Source organism: Dreissena polymorpha, chromosome 1, assembly GCF_020536995.1.
Source record: "Dreissena polymorpha isolate Duluth1 chromosome 1, UMN_Dpol_1.0, whole genome shotgun sequence".
Classification (NCBI taxonomy): Eukaryota; Metazoa; Mollusca; class Bivalvia; order Myida; family Dreissenidae; genus Dreissena; species Dreissena polymorpha.
The window spans coordinates 63,002,788-63,021,157 of record NC_068355.1 but is presented as its reverse complement, the minus strand read 5'-3'; the positions used below and the strand labels follow the sequence as shown (position 1 = coordinate 63,021,157).

The window sequence follows — 18,370 nt, the reverse complement described above, 5'->3', positions numbered from 1 at the left end:
GTAACATGTGTCTGTGACATAATTCCAGGGCAAAACAGTTGGCACAACAGTCAGTCATTGTAAGTCGCCTTGCACTGGCAGCCACAAACATACTTTCAGGAAACAATGTTTACTCTTCTAATGCTTTTCTGAGTTCATGAAATGCAGTTTTCACACCTTGTAACTGTGTGCTCCACATCTGCCTTATTCAATTATTATATTCTTTATATAATGATTCAGTATTTTGAAAAAGCAGTCTAAACAAATAATCTCATATAAAAAAGAGTAAAATTTTATTTCATGATTGATATATGTTTTTATAATACAGTGTACATACCAGAATATGAATGGTAACAAGAAATATCTTTAAAAAAGATATATGGCGTTGATTGTGTTTGGAGTTGGTGAAAGGTAAAGAGTTTAATGAATGAGATCAAAGATAGTGAATGTCTTTTTCCATACAATTCTTAGCTTTATCACACGGAGAACGGGATGTTACGCGGAGTTTTTGCGGCTTATTTGAAAGAAGAATGGAAGTGAAATTAAAACATACAAGTCAACCGGCCACACGCAAAGTATACGTACATATTTTTAATATTTATATGTGTGTTCTTCGAACAAACCTGTTTTAACGGTGTGTCGGGCATTGCTTTTTGATTTGATTATTAACAGTATCGGGAATTATTGCACTCATGCTTAACAAGTTGGTCAAAATGGTGGAATAATGCTTGTTTAATTTACCAAAAATAATATTTATCATGGTATTGTTGAAAACACATTAAGAATCTATGATTGACCTACTATAGTTATATCGCCGAATATCTTCATTTAACATATTTCTGGTCTAAATACAACTCCAGTTCACCTAGTTAACGCGATAGAGCCTATATTATATAACCATCTATTTACTGGCCGCAAACTGACCCTGATACCTTGCGGGCTGGAATGCAATGCATTAAAGTGAGGTCACGATTCCACTGCTGGAACGATTGCTTGTTTAAAACTTTATACTTTTACATGTATAATGTTCTATTTCCAAAATAATTAAAAAAGGTTATGTCAAAACGAATATCAGGATAGGGAAAAACGATAATTTTATGAACTAAAATATACTAGTACACAGGCAGCAATATTGTAGTAATTTTTCAATATGAGAACAAAGCCTGTAAGTACAAACGCTCTGGTGATTACAATCATCTGAATATAAAGGTGCACGCACAAACTGTATTGATGTCAAGAAATGAGTGTAAAACTGTTGTATCCATCAAGCCTTTTTATAAGAGATAAAATTGTTTCATGCTGAACACGCAGTAAAACCTCGTTACACGCTATACTACAAAGACGCGGTCATGTTTCCAATGGGTGGGAGTAATTCTCAAATCGGCCATAATAACATAAATGAAGTGTATTCACTCTTATCTAGCCGCGGGAAATTTTATTTGAATTTTATTGGACACTTACAAAGGTCAGGTAAGGTGAAAAGCTGGCTTAGACAGCTACGCCGAAAAAACTGTAAGAGAAAATATATATTTAATTAAATGTTTTTGAAATGTTTGGTTGACCTTTACCCTGATTTGAAATAATGTGTTGATACTTAGATTTAAATATTTTTTCATAGAAATTCTATTACAATTATAACACATTAGTTTGTTCTCATTTTCAATTAGTTATTCCTTTCTAATTATATATTAATGATGATAATTTCTAATATAAATAGAAAGTCGTTTTTATCAGTGAAACTCCATTATTACTTATATAATCCATCATATGTTGTTTTAATGGGATTGCACTTATTAGTTCCTTGTTGGCTGCTCCCTAGCCATGGTTCTGATTTTCTTGCCTCCTGCCTTGTGTGCCTGACTGTGTTTTCATATATGTACACATACTGCTGATAGCCCCCTCTGGCTTCCAAGCAATGCCCAGTCCTTTATTTTCAAGTCACTGTATCACTCACAGCTGCTGAACATTTTCAACTTCTGTAAAACAGTTTAATAGAGTTAATATGCTGAGATCATATAGAGACCAGCATTGTAAAAAACATAAATTAGGCCTAGATTAAACAAAAATGAGATTAAAATCATGGCATTAATTAGATTAGGGGCTTAGCGTTTCATAACAATATGTGTTAAAGAGGCTATTTGTTGTAATAAACACAGAATGCTTGGATTACTCAGTTTGCATACATGAAAGTCAGGGAGTCAATAAAACAGAAGCTAATGTATATTCAGATTTCCGTTTCAAAACAAAAGGCAGGGGAATAATTGAAATTGAATCTTGCTTAATTGTGGGAAAGGCAGTTCCTCAAATCTGTAAAGGTTCCAGGGAAACACTGCCTTGGTGTGTATAAATAAACATGGCTTACTGAGAACAAAGCTAGTGGATAATATGAAAAGCATAACAATAAAACCCTGAACATTTTCCCACCAGCCTTCAAGGATCTGAAAACCAGAGTCTCTCAGAATTACAACAAAAACACTTTAGTACCTGTTCCTAAGGGGGCCATTATGCACTTTAGGGTTCTTGGAACCCCTTATTTCAGAAAAATGTATAATGGTTAAGTGACATGGTAAGTGGCCATGAAATTATGTTTGAAGATGCCAAAGCATTCTCTGGGACCATAATAATGGATAGGACTGGTGCCTGTACATCTAGTTGACTGACACTTTGAAGTTTTAGTTGAAATCATTTTTGACCTCACAAAAAGGTTCATTAATTAAAAAGCGACTGACTGCATATTAGAAAAATTTAATGCTCACTGTTTAATATGACATAAAAGTTATGATTGCTTGCAATGGTCTCATTAATTAAAGGTCACACATTTATAGCAAAACTAACTAACGCCAGAGAGAAGTATTTCTAATCTTCTGTAACTGACATTTTATTGAAGATTCTAGGGTTTCCACAGGTAATTAAATTTTGGGATTTTAAGGCTCCATAGAACTAAACCACATGGTTGGAAGCATATAATTCTAACAAAATCATGCAGTATTTCTATTTGGCCACCTTATACCATATTATGATTACCGTTGAGCCATCATTTAGCCATCAAACATTTAATTTTGCTGGCATATATCTCCGCATATAAAGACACAATTACAGCTGCTGTTTTATGTTACAATTTATGAGGCGAATTTGTGAAATCAAGGCATCTAATTCTACCTTTGTTTCCCTATTTACACCACACTGACAGAAGGAATGAAAAGGCCTGTAAATGCATGAAGGCGCTCAATTACTGACAGTTGCCTAGTGGATCATGAATGGATAGATAGCATGATAGTATTGCAGGGGAAAGTTATCATGATACTATTACATATATGCTGCACTTAAACCATCTTCAATTGTTTTATCGTACCATGTTTCACACAGCTTAGAAATATTTGGTCTATTTGTCATGATATATTCAGGGTTTTTAATAATTTAACTACATATTTTATTAAGTACTAAATTAATAAGTATGTGAAAAAGATGTGATGTACATGTAATTTCAAATAATTATGTATACTGTTCAGTAGGTATTGCAATATCACACTGTTTAATGATCCCACAAAGAAAGAAAAATTATATATGCTTTGTATAGTTTGGAATATCAATTTTATTGTATATACATTGAACCACTGGATCTTTTGTTGTAACATTCTCACCTATTGGTCAAAATGGGTAATGAGTGATGATATTCTCAAGTAGCCTTGTCACAATACCAGAGAGTTTGATGATAAAAGTTATGGTTCAGGAACCACTGTTTTTTTCGCCCAACTTTTTTTTCCTGGCAATGATGGTCTTTTATCTGAAGAGGCGCTGACAATCCTGAGCACCCGTTTCTGGCATATCTACGTTTTTATTGTTCTACTAGATTTTTTATGCTTATGCCTGGACCAATTAGTGTCCTATTTTGTCAAGTGAAACATTTGCTGAAGCATGTGTCGGCACCATTAATCATTTGATGTTATTACGGTATTGTTGTTTAGGTGGTCAGGGTGACTGATATATTGGACACTGATTGCTCTAAGCAATGGTTTTGCAAAGCAATAGTGTGATAGTGTTGTGGGGTAGTGATATTGCTGAGAATGCAATCAGCCTCATGGTTGCTAATGCGCCACAGAAGTATCTCTGTTTATAGAATTATTGTTGTTAAATTGATTTTGCCAGCTCTTTTGTCTTGGAGATCAAAGGTGTGTGAAATTCATATCCTGGCCTTCTATTTGCCATTGCAGCAGTTTCCTAGGCAAGTTATTTGTGTTTTATAGTTTGGAAATTCCTTTATTAACTATTAACAATGGAAAATAGGTTAACATTTTTTATTGTGATTTGAATGATTTAAGGATAAGGCGTTTTGATAATTTATCTATTAACAAGTTTTGTTTTTCTGTATAGTATAATTAAATAGAAGCTAATCAGTTTACCTCAGGACAATTTACTTAATGACTTAATGGCATTAATACAGAGACTTTCAATGGATTATGTCAAGGTGACAAAGAATAGTAGTGTATGATTCCAGTATATTTAAGCAGACTTCTTGATTGATTCTGCTTGACTGTAGGGAGACATTTTTGCATGAGTTTTTGCTACAATGACCCCTTATTGTCAGCCATCAGCCACTTCTGAGTCCATTCTCATCCATGCTCCTCCAAGGGAATTCTTCAAAATGTGTCAGAATCCTGCAAAAATGTGTGTCACTCCAGTTGAGAAATCACAGATAAAGATTGTTTCAACTTCTGGCTAATGATTTCACTGACATACAGCCATGCATGATTGATTGCATTTGTAAATTCCCGCTTGCTGGTGTGAGAAGACATACACAGACTGTTCCGTTGTTCACCATTATTTTCATTATTTCGGCAGGTTCTGTACCCTGTGTATCTATTAAAGTGCAAAACCCTCTCAACTCTGGGCCTTCTCAGAAGGGTTCTGTTCATGCTGCTCTTGCTCTAAGGGCATTGTCATGGTTGTTGATGAGGTTTCAACTCAGTTGCTTTCCCAGCTGTGTGATGTGATAGCAAGCATGGATGTAGCCCTGTCTCTGCAATAGGTTTGCATGATTGTCATTGCTCTGCAAAAGGTTTACATGATTGTCATTGCTCTTCAATAGGTTTACATGATTGTCATTGCTCTGCAATAGGTTTGCATGATTGTCATTGCTCTGCAATAGGTTTACATGATTGTCATTGCTCTGCAATAGGTTTACATGATTTTCATTGCTCTGCAATAGGTTTACATGATTGTGATTGCTCTTTAGTAGGTTTACATGATTGTGATTGCTCTTCAATAGGTTTACATGATTGTGATTGCTCTTCAATAGGTTTACATGATTGTCATTGCTCTGTTATAGGTTTACATGATTGTCATTGCTCTGCAATAGGTTTACATGATTGTGATTGCTCTTCAATAGTTTACATGATTGTGATTGCTCTTCAATAGGTTTACTTGATTGTCACTGCTCTTCAATAGGTTTACATGATTGTGATTGCTCTTCAATAGGTTTACATGATTGTCATTGCTCTTCAATAGGTTTACATGATTGTCATTGCTCTGCAATAGGTTTACATGATTGTGATTGCTCTTCAATAGTTTACATGATTGTGATTGCTCTTCAATAGGTTTACTTGATTGTCACTGCTCTTCAATAGGTTTACATTATTGTGATTGCTCTTCAATAGGTTTACATGATTGTCATTGCTCTTCAATAGGTTTACATGATTGTCATTGCTCTGCAATAGGTTTACATGATTGTCATTGCTCTGCAATAGGTTTACATGATTGTCATTGCTCTTCAATAGTTTACATGATTGTCATTGCTCTTCAATAGGTTTACATGATTGTCATTGCTCTTCAATAGGTTTACATGATTGTCATTGCTCTGTAGTGCAATAGGTTTACATGATTGTCATTGCCTGCTAGTTTCTTGGCTTTATAATAAATGCAACATTGATGGAAAGCATACAAGGTAACATGCAGAAAATGGGTTATGAAAATATATTTGAGGTATTTTGAGCAGGGATAGTTTCTTCTTTGTAAAGAATTAACAGATGGGCAATTATCATTCATTTCACTTATAATATGTAATGGATTTTTATTATATATTCACAATATGTGCTCAAGACATACACCTTTGTATTTATTTCTAATGAAAAAAAAGATTTACACTGAATTTTACCAAGATATGTAACTATTTTTGTTTGGCTGATGTAGTTATCAAACTATTTTCAAGGTTAAAGTATTAAAGTTTGTCATTAAATTGCTTTATATTGATAAATGTAAACATTGGATCTAAAAAGCTCCAGTAAAAAAACAATAATTACATTAAAGAAAGAAAAAATAAGGAACCCTCAACTGGGCCCTTACTACTGGCCCCTGGAGTAAAAGTTTATCGCTTAGACCACTGGGCCATCCGTGCTCATGCAATGAGTGATGTATTTTATACTTAATAAAAGCAATCCCCGTAGTATCCATATATGCCATACGTCCCCAATTGTCCGGGATTGTCCCGGAAATAAAGAACGTGTCCCGCAGTCCCGGAATTGTGTCAAATGTCCCGGATTTTACAAAATCCATATTGTTCTGTGTTCTCACTAATATGCAGCGTCTCCATGGCAATGCCTACCCGAATAGGTGACTTCGCTACGTGTCAAAATAGATCAATTAACAGGGGTCCTGTTATCATATTCATTGTCTCACGTTCACAGTCAAACCCAAAAGGCGGCATTGTTAAATGTGGTTGTTAATTGGCTTTAATATACTACGTTATAATTTCCCTCTGCGTAAGGGCAAAGGAGTTGTTCACACATCTGAAGATTCGTGCAGTTGTGAATTAGTCATGCGTGAATAACCCCATGTCAATATCAATATATAGTTTTACACTAATCAGTCCGTATTGTGTACTCCTCCAGGATAAAATCGTGGACAGTTTCTTCGGAGACTTTTGATGAAAACGTCAATGTTGTCCTCATGGAAATTGTGCAGTTCATGCATAGTTCAGTTATATCACAACATTTATTTTTACGAGAGATTAAATTTGAAATAAAAACAAAAAAAACAACAATGTGTATCTTAATCGTCTTTAAGATAATTAATTATTAAAACAATTTCTGTAACGTATACTAATTTAACAAAATGCGAATCGCCTATTAGGCGGATATATTATACGATTTTACGTTGTTAGGCGCACCTGCAGCTTACATCATTTCAACAAGATAGCGGACTTTAAAGAAAATAAATTGTGACTCGGCAAACATGGCAAATAAAGATCGAATTAATGATGGAGATCATACACTTAGAAAAGATTAATGAAATGCCTGTGATAATCAACGATGCATAAAATCGATTTAGATGTTAACAACATATTTATTAGTAATGTACTCAATTTTACAATATATGATGTGAAAAAAATGCGTACCAAAAATGCATATATATCTATATATATATCGCTATATGTATACATGTCCCGGAAAATCTGCAAATGTCCTGGAAAATTGAGCTCAATGTCCCGGAATTGGTCTAAAAATTTATGGCATGTATGAGTTTCATAAAATATAATGACAACAACAGAACGTTCCAAATTATTCAATTGTTTCGTGTCCCAACGCTTTATACTTTTCAGGTTTTCAAATTTAAAAAAACGCGAAAACAATTGAATAATTTGGAGAGTTCTGTTGTTGTCGTTATATTTTGTGATTGTACCAGGCCAGTTGAACCAGAGGGTTCCTTATTTTTTATTTCTTAAATGTTATTATTGTTTTTTTACTGGAGCTTTATTAGATCCAATGTTTACATTAATCAATATAAAGCATTTAATGACAAACTTCAATACATGCCAAAATTTGTGAAAAGGCCCCTTACACTGGTTAGCTGCAAGTGTTCAGAGACTGGGTTTCTAGAGCATATGGATTTCCAATCAGTGGGTTTGCCTCAATGTCTTTACTTATAATGTTTATTTCTCAGACAGATTGCCATCAGAGGGTTACATAAAACACATAATAAGCACATGTTCACATGAGTCCTTTGTATATTGTTCAAAGCCATATGAAAGACAACAGCAGTCGCACATTGTTTATATTACTTGCAATAGGAGACGACCAATATTCCAGTTCGTGGTGTTCACTTTCAGGTATCGTGTTTTATTGTGAAACTATTTATGAAGATGATATATTATGGCACAAATATCCTCCCAGAAGCATTTGTAATTAGTTTGATTGGAATGGCAGTGCTTAATTAGGATTCAGTTCTTGCACTCTGCCCAAGTATACAGGAATACCAGGCTATGAAACACATTCAGTCAAAACTGAGAACAGCAGTCAGTCAAGGGCAATGGCAAAAGTGACTGTTTTGGCTATTCTCTGACTTTTTAGAATGTTGGTCAGTTGGTAGTATTGCTACGTTGTACCCCCACCAAGTCCTTCGCACACAGTGTAAAACAAAGGCTCATTGCCGATAACTAAGCATTATAACATAAATAATTTCTATAAATAGTACAGAATAATGTCATATAAATAGATTTTATTTCATAACTATTTTAAGACCCCTACCAGTGAAACCGGAGAGGGACTTAAGGTTTGCGCTCTGTGTGTCTGTCAGTCTGTCACACTTTTCTGGAACCTGCGATAACTTTAAAAGTTCATCATATTTTTTCATGAAACTTGAAACATGGACAGATGGCAATATGGAAATTATGCACGTCATTTCATTTTGTTTCTACGTCAAGAATTATGGTTGCTATGGCAACAAATAAACTACAAACATTGCTGAAAATGGTGGACCCTGTGTAGATAGGGGACTTTTATGGCTTGGCACTAGTCTTGTTAAACTTAATCTATGACTATCAACAATAGCATTGTTATTTACTCATCTATTTTGTTCATTCAGTAAATCCGACAATTCGCATTAAATTAATTGGGATATATTTTTTAATTCAGAATCATGTGTCATTGACATCACGGTCAAACAATTATAAAAGCAGATTCGCTGTCATAAACCGAAAGTATGGTATAACTGTATCATTATAATTCAAAGAAAAAGACGCAAAAATCATGTTAAAAATATTTAGTTTGTTATAGAAGTTGCAATTCAATGTATTTTTTTTTAAATAGACGATCACTTATCCTTTTATCGCCTTTTTATAAAAACACCCGCCATCTTAGTGTTGTTTATAACACCTTATCAGCGATAAAGATCTTCGTCATGCACTCATGCTTTGTTGTTATGAATGCAGCCAATAATTGCTACTAATATACATTCTTGTTGTTACGTGCACCTGTTTCCTTTTTGTTCTTAATTTTTGCGACGTGAAACGACTGACGTTTTCAGTTCAAACATGTCCCCTGCGAAATGTTGTTCTGCAGTTCACGAATAATTCGTGAACAGTTCATGAACTGTTCGTGAACTGAGTTCATGAATTGTTCATGAATAGTTCGTGAACAGAAAATGAGCCACGTCTGTGAAAAGTTCTTGAAATTTTAGTTCATGAACTGTTCATGAACACTAATGGCATGAAGTGTTCATGAAATATTCTTGAAATCTAATGGCATGAAGTGTTCATGAACTATTCTTGAAACCTTATGGCATGAAGTGTTCATGAACTATTCTTGAATCCGTGTGGCATGAAGTGTTCATGAACTTTTCTTGAACCATTATGGCATGAAATGTTCATGAACTATTCATGAACATCAATGGCATGAAGTGTTCTTGAACAGTTCATGAACAACACAATTCTTGAAAAATTCTTCAGGGTTTTGCTGTTCACGAACAGTTCATGAACATTTTCCTTCTATTTTTCAATGGCTCATTTTCTGTTCACGAACTGTAAGTGAATAGTTCATGAACCATAGTTCTTCAAGAGTTCATGAACTGAGGTGGCATGAAGTGTTCATGAACTATTCATGAACAAGAATTTGTCAATTTATGCAAAGGTTATCATAAGTGTTACTAAAGCTCAACAAACAGGTCAGGGTAAGAAGAAACAAGTCTTGTATTAGCACTTAACATATTGATAGCAACATATAACAATAATTTAAATATAACACTAATAACTGAGATACAAGTGGTTTGATAATACTCTTTAAATTTCATAATACAACTTTGCACTATATGTTCATGAATAATTCATGTATTGAAAAGATTATGAATAGTCTCATTTTCAGTTCAAGAATCATTTACTAATCAATGGTTTCCCTGCAATGGTTACACTTACAGTGCTAAAGAACTTGAAATGGAACCAATGGCTGATCAGTTCAGCTGGTAATTTATTAAAGACTTACATTTTCAAATATAACATAAACCATGTGCCTTCCGTTTCAACTTCCTGTGCACACAATATTCTTTCTTTGTAAAAACAGCAATGCAATGTACATTGAGTTCTTGATATCATCTTAAACTGTTCTTGAAATAAGATGTCCTTAAAACGTTCTTAAACTTGTCTTTTAAGTCTTCCAAGAACAATGACAGATCCTTTTAAGAACATATTGGATTCTTAAAAAGTCCATCATACGTTCAAAAACATTGTGTAGACCTGTTTAAGAACATCAGAAGGAAACATGTTGTTCAAAAAAGTTCTTAAAGTGTTCAAGAATAGTTTAAGAATAATTCAAGAACAGGAAAGGTCCTTAAAAAGTTATTGAAGTGTTCCTGAAGGCAGTTCTTGAACAGTTCTTGTACAAATGTTCTTAAAATTCTCTAGAACAGGTCAAGAACTCTAACTTACAGTGGTGAAAGTACTATGCATATTCATACTAACTTCACAGGTTTCACAAATCTACAAGATTTGTATGCTAGACATTTCAATATTACTTTCAAAAATATGTATGAAACATCTAGCAAAAAGGAATTCATGAATTATTCATGATGGATCCTTAAAGTCTGTCTCAGAAAAGTCATTAGAAATACTAGTGCATGAAATGTTCATCACTAAGTATTTATGGTTAGATGAAGAACTGTTCATGAACTTTGAAATGTTCAACAATAATTCATAAACAGTTCATGAACATGTCTTAAGAACAGTTCATGTCCAAAAGTTCATGAACCAAGCTCAGGAACTTTTTCAGAACCGTTCATGAACAGTTCTTGATTGGCTTGAAGTGTTCATGAAATCATGAACAACATTTCGCCGGGGGAGTTTCAGACTGAAATATACTGGCTGTTGGCCGTTATTAACCATTGACTGTTATTCTGAAGTGTAATATAGAGTGATTTTTATTGGGGGGTGCGTAATCCAGATTGACTGTTGTCTGCAATTTACCGTTATTCTCAAGTGACCGTTTGGTCAAAAATTGGTCTTATGCCATATGTGGCCAATACTACTCAAGACCAGCGTGTGCATTCATGCAATCCCACGTTCTATGATCAGTGCATCAACTGCAAAGCACCCTGATGTTATCTCTGTATTTGTTGTAAATTAAGTTAACAGACATCAAATAAAATATATATATCTAATAAACAGTGTTTGTTGATGATTCAAAATTGTTATGGTTATTAGTGTATAAGCTATGGTGCAAAAAAGGAATAGAAAAACAACTCCGCTGACCATTGGTCAGAGATTAGTTGATTTATTTTGATACTGAAATTATGTACCTATATATGGATGATGACTGTGACCAGGTGTGAAACACAATCAATTGTGACCCTCATTAACTGGATGGATTGAAAGAATCACAGAAGGAGGAAGAAAAGGGAAGACAAGAAGTTGTCTGTTAACCACAGAACCCATTCAATTACTGATAACTGTAAACACTATCAGGCTTTGATTACATGACAGGTGATTAAGGAAATGGAATCCAACTTCTGTTGTATGGTGTGGGGCTATTGTAGATAATATAATGGTGGATTCTCTTGAAATCCTGCCTTGTTTATATATGAACAAACCGGTTGTTTATTGCAGTTAGTGTTTCTTTTGATATTTGCCTTTTATTTTCCCTCTTTGAAAATTTGTTACATGCACAGAGATTGTGGAAATATATTGTCAGCTATTGTTGCTTGCTTTTGTGGTGGAGGCCTTTATGGGAACATGCTGTTGTTGATGATGTCTTTGATTCTAAGAACAGAGGATGCTGAATCAATGTGCACTGTGGTTTTATCATCATTTTTTTATTGTTATTTAGTTGTAACTGTTCAGTTCAAAAGCTGCATGATTTTTTTAATAGTATGCCACCAACGTCTTTGACCTCCACTTTGCAAGTCAGAGAAATTAAATATACCAGACATGAATTGGAGCTACATTGTAGTAGAGTACATGTAATATATTTAAGGGTATAGAGCACTTGTTGATTTGTTTTTGCTTACAAAGACAGGATTCTCTTTTCTTTAAAACTTCACAAATTACAATGTCATTGTGAATTAAAATTGTTTTTATCACTAATCCACAAGATGTGTTTGATAGTTTTGCAACAGGTTATGTTACAGAGGAAGTGAATGTTTTCACAATGTATTATATGTACATTTAGTTTGTCATGATGCTTTGTAATGATTTTTATGACAAAAAGGTGTAACAAAAATTCAATGTCAATCTCTACATACTTATTCAAGTTTTAATCTGTTCTGTAATGAACCTTCAAGGAACCAAATACTTTGAATGGTAATGTCATGACAAATATATTACCTGACCTTTACAGAGAGACATCTTTAAACAAAAACAGCAACAACACTTAGAAACTGTGGGTCCTGACCGGGATTGCAGTGATATAAAGTTACAATAAGTGTTTGTATACCATCAGTCTGCTGAAATGCACCAATACACAAATATTATATCACCTTTAATTGGTGCTTAGTGCCAAGCCAGCTTGATAAGTATCAACATCACTTATATACTTGCTGTTGGTGATGGGACTGATAATGCCTGGGCTGTCATCCCAGGCATTAACATTACTGCTGATAAGCATCACATACTCTGACAGGCTTGTTGTCCTAACAAGAAAATCAGTGTAAACATTGGCTGTTAGTAACACATTGGGTGTTTAGTCTGTCCGCTAGCTTGTGGAGCTATCCTACCATCATGTCATCCCCATCTAGATCAACATCACCATGAGATCTTGCTGTCTTGAGTAAACATTGTTCACCACTGAGATGTCCTCAACTTGTCAGCCGCTGCAGCATCATTCACCACTAGGACGGCCTCCCAGTTGGGTTCACATGACCTTCCAGCCAGAACTGTATGACATTTGTAATCAAAGTTGACAATTTTTGTAACATATCTCTTCAGTTAACCTTTCGGATATTCATAGAATTCTGTTTTATTGCTGTTAAATCCTAAGAATTGTCATTATGATATCATTGAAAATAATACACAATCATGTAATTCCAAGTACTAGTTTATTTATAATTTAAAATCAATCAATTTATATTTCAAGAACTGAAAGACATTCTCATAAACTTAGCATGGCAATAAAACTTATCTCATTTACTTGTTTTCAGCCAAGGCAAGTGCAAATTGTCACTTTATTTTTATATTATTATGTATTTTGCAAATGTATTAGTTAGAGGCAGACATTCATTTGCTTAAAACAGTAACAGAAATACTTCAAACAAAAGTACACTAAGTCCAAAGTGCTTGCAGAGCAAGGTAAAGTAAGGACTGGTGTAACATCTAGGAAGACAATGACCGGAAGGTGATTAACAACTAACAAAGTGCTCACTTAATATGCTCCCTTAGTTACAGCACTGTTATTGAGGTCTAATGCCATTAATTTGCAACATGGCTGATTATGTAATCATTCATAAGGATGCATATCTGTGCACCTGATTCACTTGCTAACGAGGTTCATGGACTAGAAAACAAACTACCTGATTCAATACTTTATCTTTAATGTAATTTAAGTGTGACAGTACTTTTGTTTTAAAATATTTACAAATAAAAGTTTTTTTACTTTATTTATGGCAGAAATTACCTGATTCTATACTTTATCTTTAATGTAATTTAAGTGTGACAGTACTTTTGTTTTTAAGTATTTACAAATAATAATGTGTTTTTTTAAATATGATTTATGGCAGAAACTTATTTAATGCAGATTAAAATCATAGCATAATGAACAATATTATTAGAATTGGTTTCATCATATGCAAGGTATATTAATTAAAAAAAAATATATCGCAGGATTTGAAAGAATTAAACATGCATTGTTTTCACAAGGTGGTTACTCAAAGACATCTTTCTGAACTTAGGAAACCCATATGATGGCAATATATTCATAAAGCAGTTGATAATGCTCTTTGTCTTATGTTCATATTCGATTACCAACACCTGCACCAGTAACTAACACAGAAGAACTCTATTGAACTAGAGGCCCAAACCTCTATCAACCAAGCCTGATTGCTAATTAGTAATAAGCCCCCATACAACAGCTGAAACTATATTGTTTGATCTAAGATTTATGTACATTTTTGCAGTAGGCAAAATCCAAGAAATGTTCACAAATCCACTGAAAATTCTTCTCAGTCACCCCCAAGTAATTATTGTGGCTTATCAGTACTCTACTGATTTTCCTATTTCATATTAAAACAGGTGTACATATATTAGCTTTATTTTATCGCAGCGTTGTTGCTTTTTGAACAAATAAATTGTTTCAAGTTGAATCAAATGGTAAATTAGAGAACCTGTCTATAGGATAATTAATCATTGATATGAAGAAAATGGGTACGGAAATGATTAATGAAAATCCTGAACACTTGTGACTTAATTATGCGCTAATCTTGACCTTCCTTGGATTGGGATATATTTGTCTAAGGTAGAACTTCAATAATTTTCGTTCCAGCATCAATGCCACCATTTGTTTTTGGTCTGTTTTCCCATTTTTCTGGCTAAGCCTTCAATAAGGGTAAGATGGGAGGGCAGAAAGGTGATTTGTTTTCGCTTCCTCTCAATATGAATTAGTTTTTGGCTCTTGTAACTTCCACTGATAAATAACATATACATGAACAATTGATTGCCTTGATGTACAGCAAATGATAAGGGTTTGATTTAAGTTCATATTATTGTATATATTACTCAAACCACCATTTAACACACATTTGTAAAAAAAAATTGTATGCACTTTAGGGAAGTTGAAAATCCTGGTTATAAGTTTTGGGTGTAACAAGGGGGCGGGTTGTCAGGAAGGCAGGTTGCGTAAAAAAGTTAGTTTGTAGATAACTTTACTTTGCATTAACTGATGTTCATGAAACATCGTATATAACAATCTTACATAAAGACCGGGCTTGGGATTTTATAAGGGGCCAGTTGGGTGATGATCAAGGTTGCTATAAAGAAATGTTTGCCTAATAACTCGAGTTCAAATGATGATATTTCAAAGAAAATGTGTAGGTAAGTAGTTTAGCTTTGCATTGCAATATGAAATTTCTTAATGAGATGACTTAATTACAGCAGCTTCACTAAAGAAATTTGCAGCTTGTAAAGTCAAGATATAAAGCGAATTTTATGAAATAACGCGTATCACTTTTTTACTGATATGGCTTAAACTTGAGAATCATTTTAAAATTAAATAAAAGTAATAAATGTTATAAAAATACCTGTCTCGACATGGACTTCGCCAATTGGACTATCACTTGAGTACCCCATCTGATTAGTTATTAAAATTTAATGTTGAAATCCTAATTTGGTTGAGTTGTCATGTTTCTTTTTCGGCGTAAGCTGCATAAGCCAGCTTTTCACCCTGACTTGACCTTTGTAAGTGTCCAATAAAATTCAAATAAAATTTCCCGCGGCTAGGTACGAATGAATACACTTCATTTATTCCATTGGCTGATTTGAGTATACCACCAGAACATTGGAAACATATCCGCGTCTTTGTACCACTGTTTTACTGTATGAAACAATTTTATCTCTAATGAAAAGGCTTAATAGATAGAACAGTTTTACACTCAATTCTCGACATCAATACAGTTTGTGCGTACACCTTTTATTTTCAGAGTATTACCAGCGCAAAAGCGTTTATACTTAAAAGGCTATGTTCTCATATTTAGTACTTACTTCCATATTCCTGTCAACATGTTAACATGTAAAAGTATAAAGAGCAGTGGAAGCGAGGCCTCACTTTAAAGAATTGCATTTCAACCCGCGAGGTTTCGGGTCAAGTCGCGGACATTCAGAGTTTATATACAGGTCATCACCGGAGTTCGCGGTCAGTAAAATAATCGTTATATAATAAAGACGCTATCCGTGAACTAGGTTACCTGGAATTTTCTTTAGACCAGAAATATGTTAAAAGAAGATATTCAGCAATATAATTATGGTATGTCAATAATAGATTCTTAATGTGTTTTCAACAATACAATGATAAATATTATTTTTAAATTTAACAATAATTATTCCACCATATTGCCTAATGTACTAAAGTGATATTATGAGCATGTAACAGTTTATAGGTGTCTATCGCAACCGTTGATTATTTTTGATGTTTCTACTTCATATACACTTATAGTAATTAATGCAGCATCAACATACTAAAACAATATACCAGAAAGAGAAAAATAATGCATTTGAATATTAACCGTACTTTCGTTTGACAACTGATCATGCGTTTACGAGTTGAACCTAAATTTAGTTTTAGTGCAGATTTGTTCATACGACACAAAGACACAATATTGTTTTATGGATCATTTCGGCTTACAGGACTGGGTGGGTCACGTAAGAATATCGAATATAAAATATATTTTTATAAACAACTGGTAGCAAGGTGAGTTGCAGATAATTGATCAGTAACCACATTTTAACTAACTATTTTGACCTGTTAATTCTTTTCAGCTCAATTCAACAGTGCAAAATGCCCATAATATCACTTTAAGCATGAGCACGATGATTCTCGATACTGTTAATAATCGAATCAAATAGCAATGCCCGACAGACCACTAAAACAGGTTTGTTCTCGTGTGGCCGGTTGACTCATATGTTTAAATTTCACTTCCATTCTTCTTTTGGTTTTCTGTTTTGTATCTATAGGTTTATGACCAGCAATATGTTATAATGTAAAATAAGCCGCGAAAACTCCCCGTAACATCCCGTACTGCGTGTGATGCAGCTAAGAACTGCACAGAAAAAGACATTCGCTATCCTTGATCTCATTCATTAAACTATTTACGCCGTATATCTTTTTTAAAGATATTTCTTGTTAATATTTACACACAAACAGTTTTAATATCTCTCTGAATTTTAAAGTAGATTGTTATCATTGGTAACATATGAAAAAAATGGTGAGGCTTTTCGTCTTCCAATGGAATGCTTTCTCTTGTTTTCTAAATATAAACATCGTTTTAGCAAATTGACATTTAACCTTTTCAAAAGGCTCTCCTTATAATTTTGAGTATTAAAACATCAATACTTTTATAGGAATACACACAAATACCCAGATTGTTTCAGCTGTGAACATAATTCAAATGTATCTAAGAAGGAATTGATGAAATGTGAGAATGATAGAATAGCAGGAAGCTGGAATGAAGCAATCATCAATAGAGCTTTTCAGAGCCTTGATTAGATAACAGCAATCAAGCAGGTTACCTATGTTCCAGGGCGTTTGCTAAAGACCTCGCTGACAGGTCTAATTGCCTGGGAGATTGACCATGATTCACTGGCCATTATGGAACTGGTCAGTTGGTCTGATAAGCTGCCTGGCAGAAGATTTCATAATTGACCACAACAAGATAGGTAGTTTCTGATAAGACACCTGATGTAGTGATTCAGGAATTGATATCTATCTTCTGTCTGCTAACAAGATTGAAGAAAATATGCTTCCTTCTTTGTGAACATGGTTTTATCGTGGGTCGAATTGACCTGTGAAAAAAAGAATGGACCACAAATTTATAATAACTTGTTTATCATTGTCAGTCTGAACTCTGCCTGGTGAATGTTGGTTTATTATAAGATTGAAATGCTGATAATAGTGTTAAAATCAGAAACCTTGATCTAATAATTATCTATGCTTTCAAGTCTTTAGTGATAATATCTCAGCATTGACCTGCATTTAGAATGTCTGACATGTGCCACACTGAAATTATCTCTGTGGAACAAATTGTCTTCATTTACCTATTGAAAAGTATTTCATTGTAACTGCAAGTTATGCTTGTTATTGCTGAAACAATCACGAAAATGGGTCTGAAGAATGCTGGCAATGCAAAAACAGGCAAAATGTTTCTCATGTTTGGATTCCTTACTTGGCTGGTGTTGCACCCAAACTGAGCTCATGATTGGTGAGGGAAGCTGCATGAGGTGCCAGTGATGGTAATTGACTGATTGTGTTGTGAATAATAGCAACAAGTGGCTACCTATTGGCAGTTGCTTGTCTTAATTAACAATGCTAACTAGGCTGACCACAATGTGGGCATTGTTATGTGTTTGTAATGGAGAAGGAAGTGCATTGTAACCTGATGGCTATTTGTTTGAAGCCCCCAGAGGATCTGACATTGATAGTAATAAGAGAAGGTA

General features: G+C 34.0%; 1 protein-coding gene across 12 annotated transcripts in view; it reads left to right on the top strand.

The window, feature by feature from the left end:
* Nucleotides 1-18,370, top strand: part of LOC127832026 (transcription factor Sox-13-like) — a 169,559-nt gene that overhangs the window by 92,338 nt on the left and 58,851 nt on the right. For 2 of the 12 annotated variants that reach the window (XM_052357205.1, XM_052357248.1), the window contains exon 2: nt 17,458-17,593. The exons of the other annotated variants lie outside the window; for them this stretch is intronic. The gene's annotated coding sequence lies outside the window, so the exon portion shown is untranslated. The remainder of the gene's footprint in view (nt 1-17,457; nt 17,594-18,370) is intronic. 12 annotated transcript variants of the gene reach the window in all.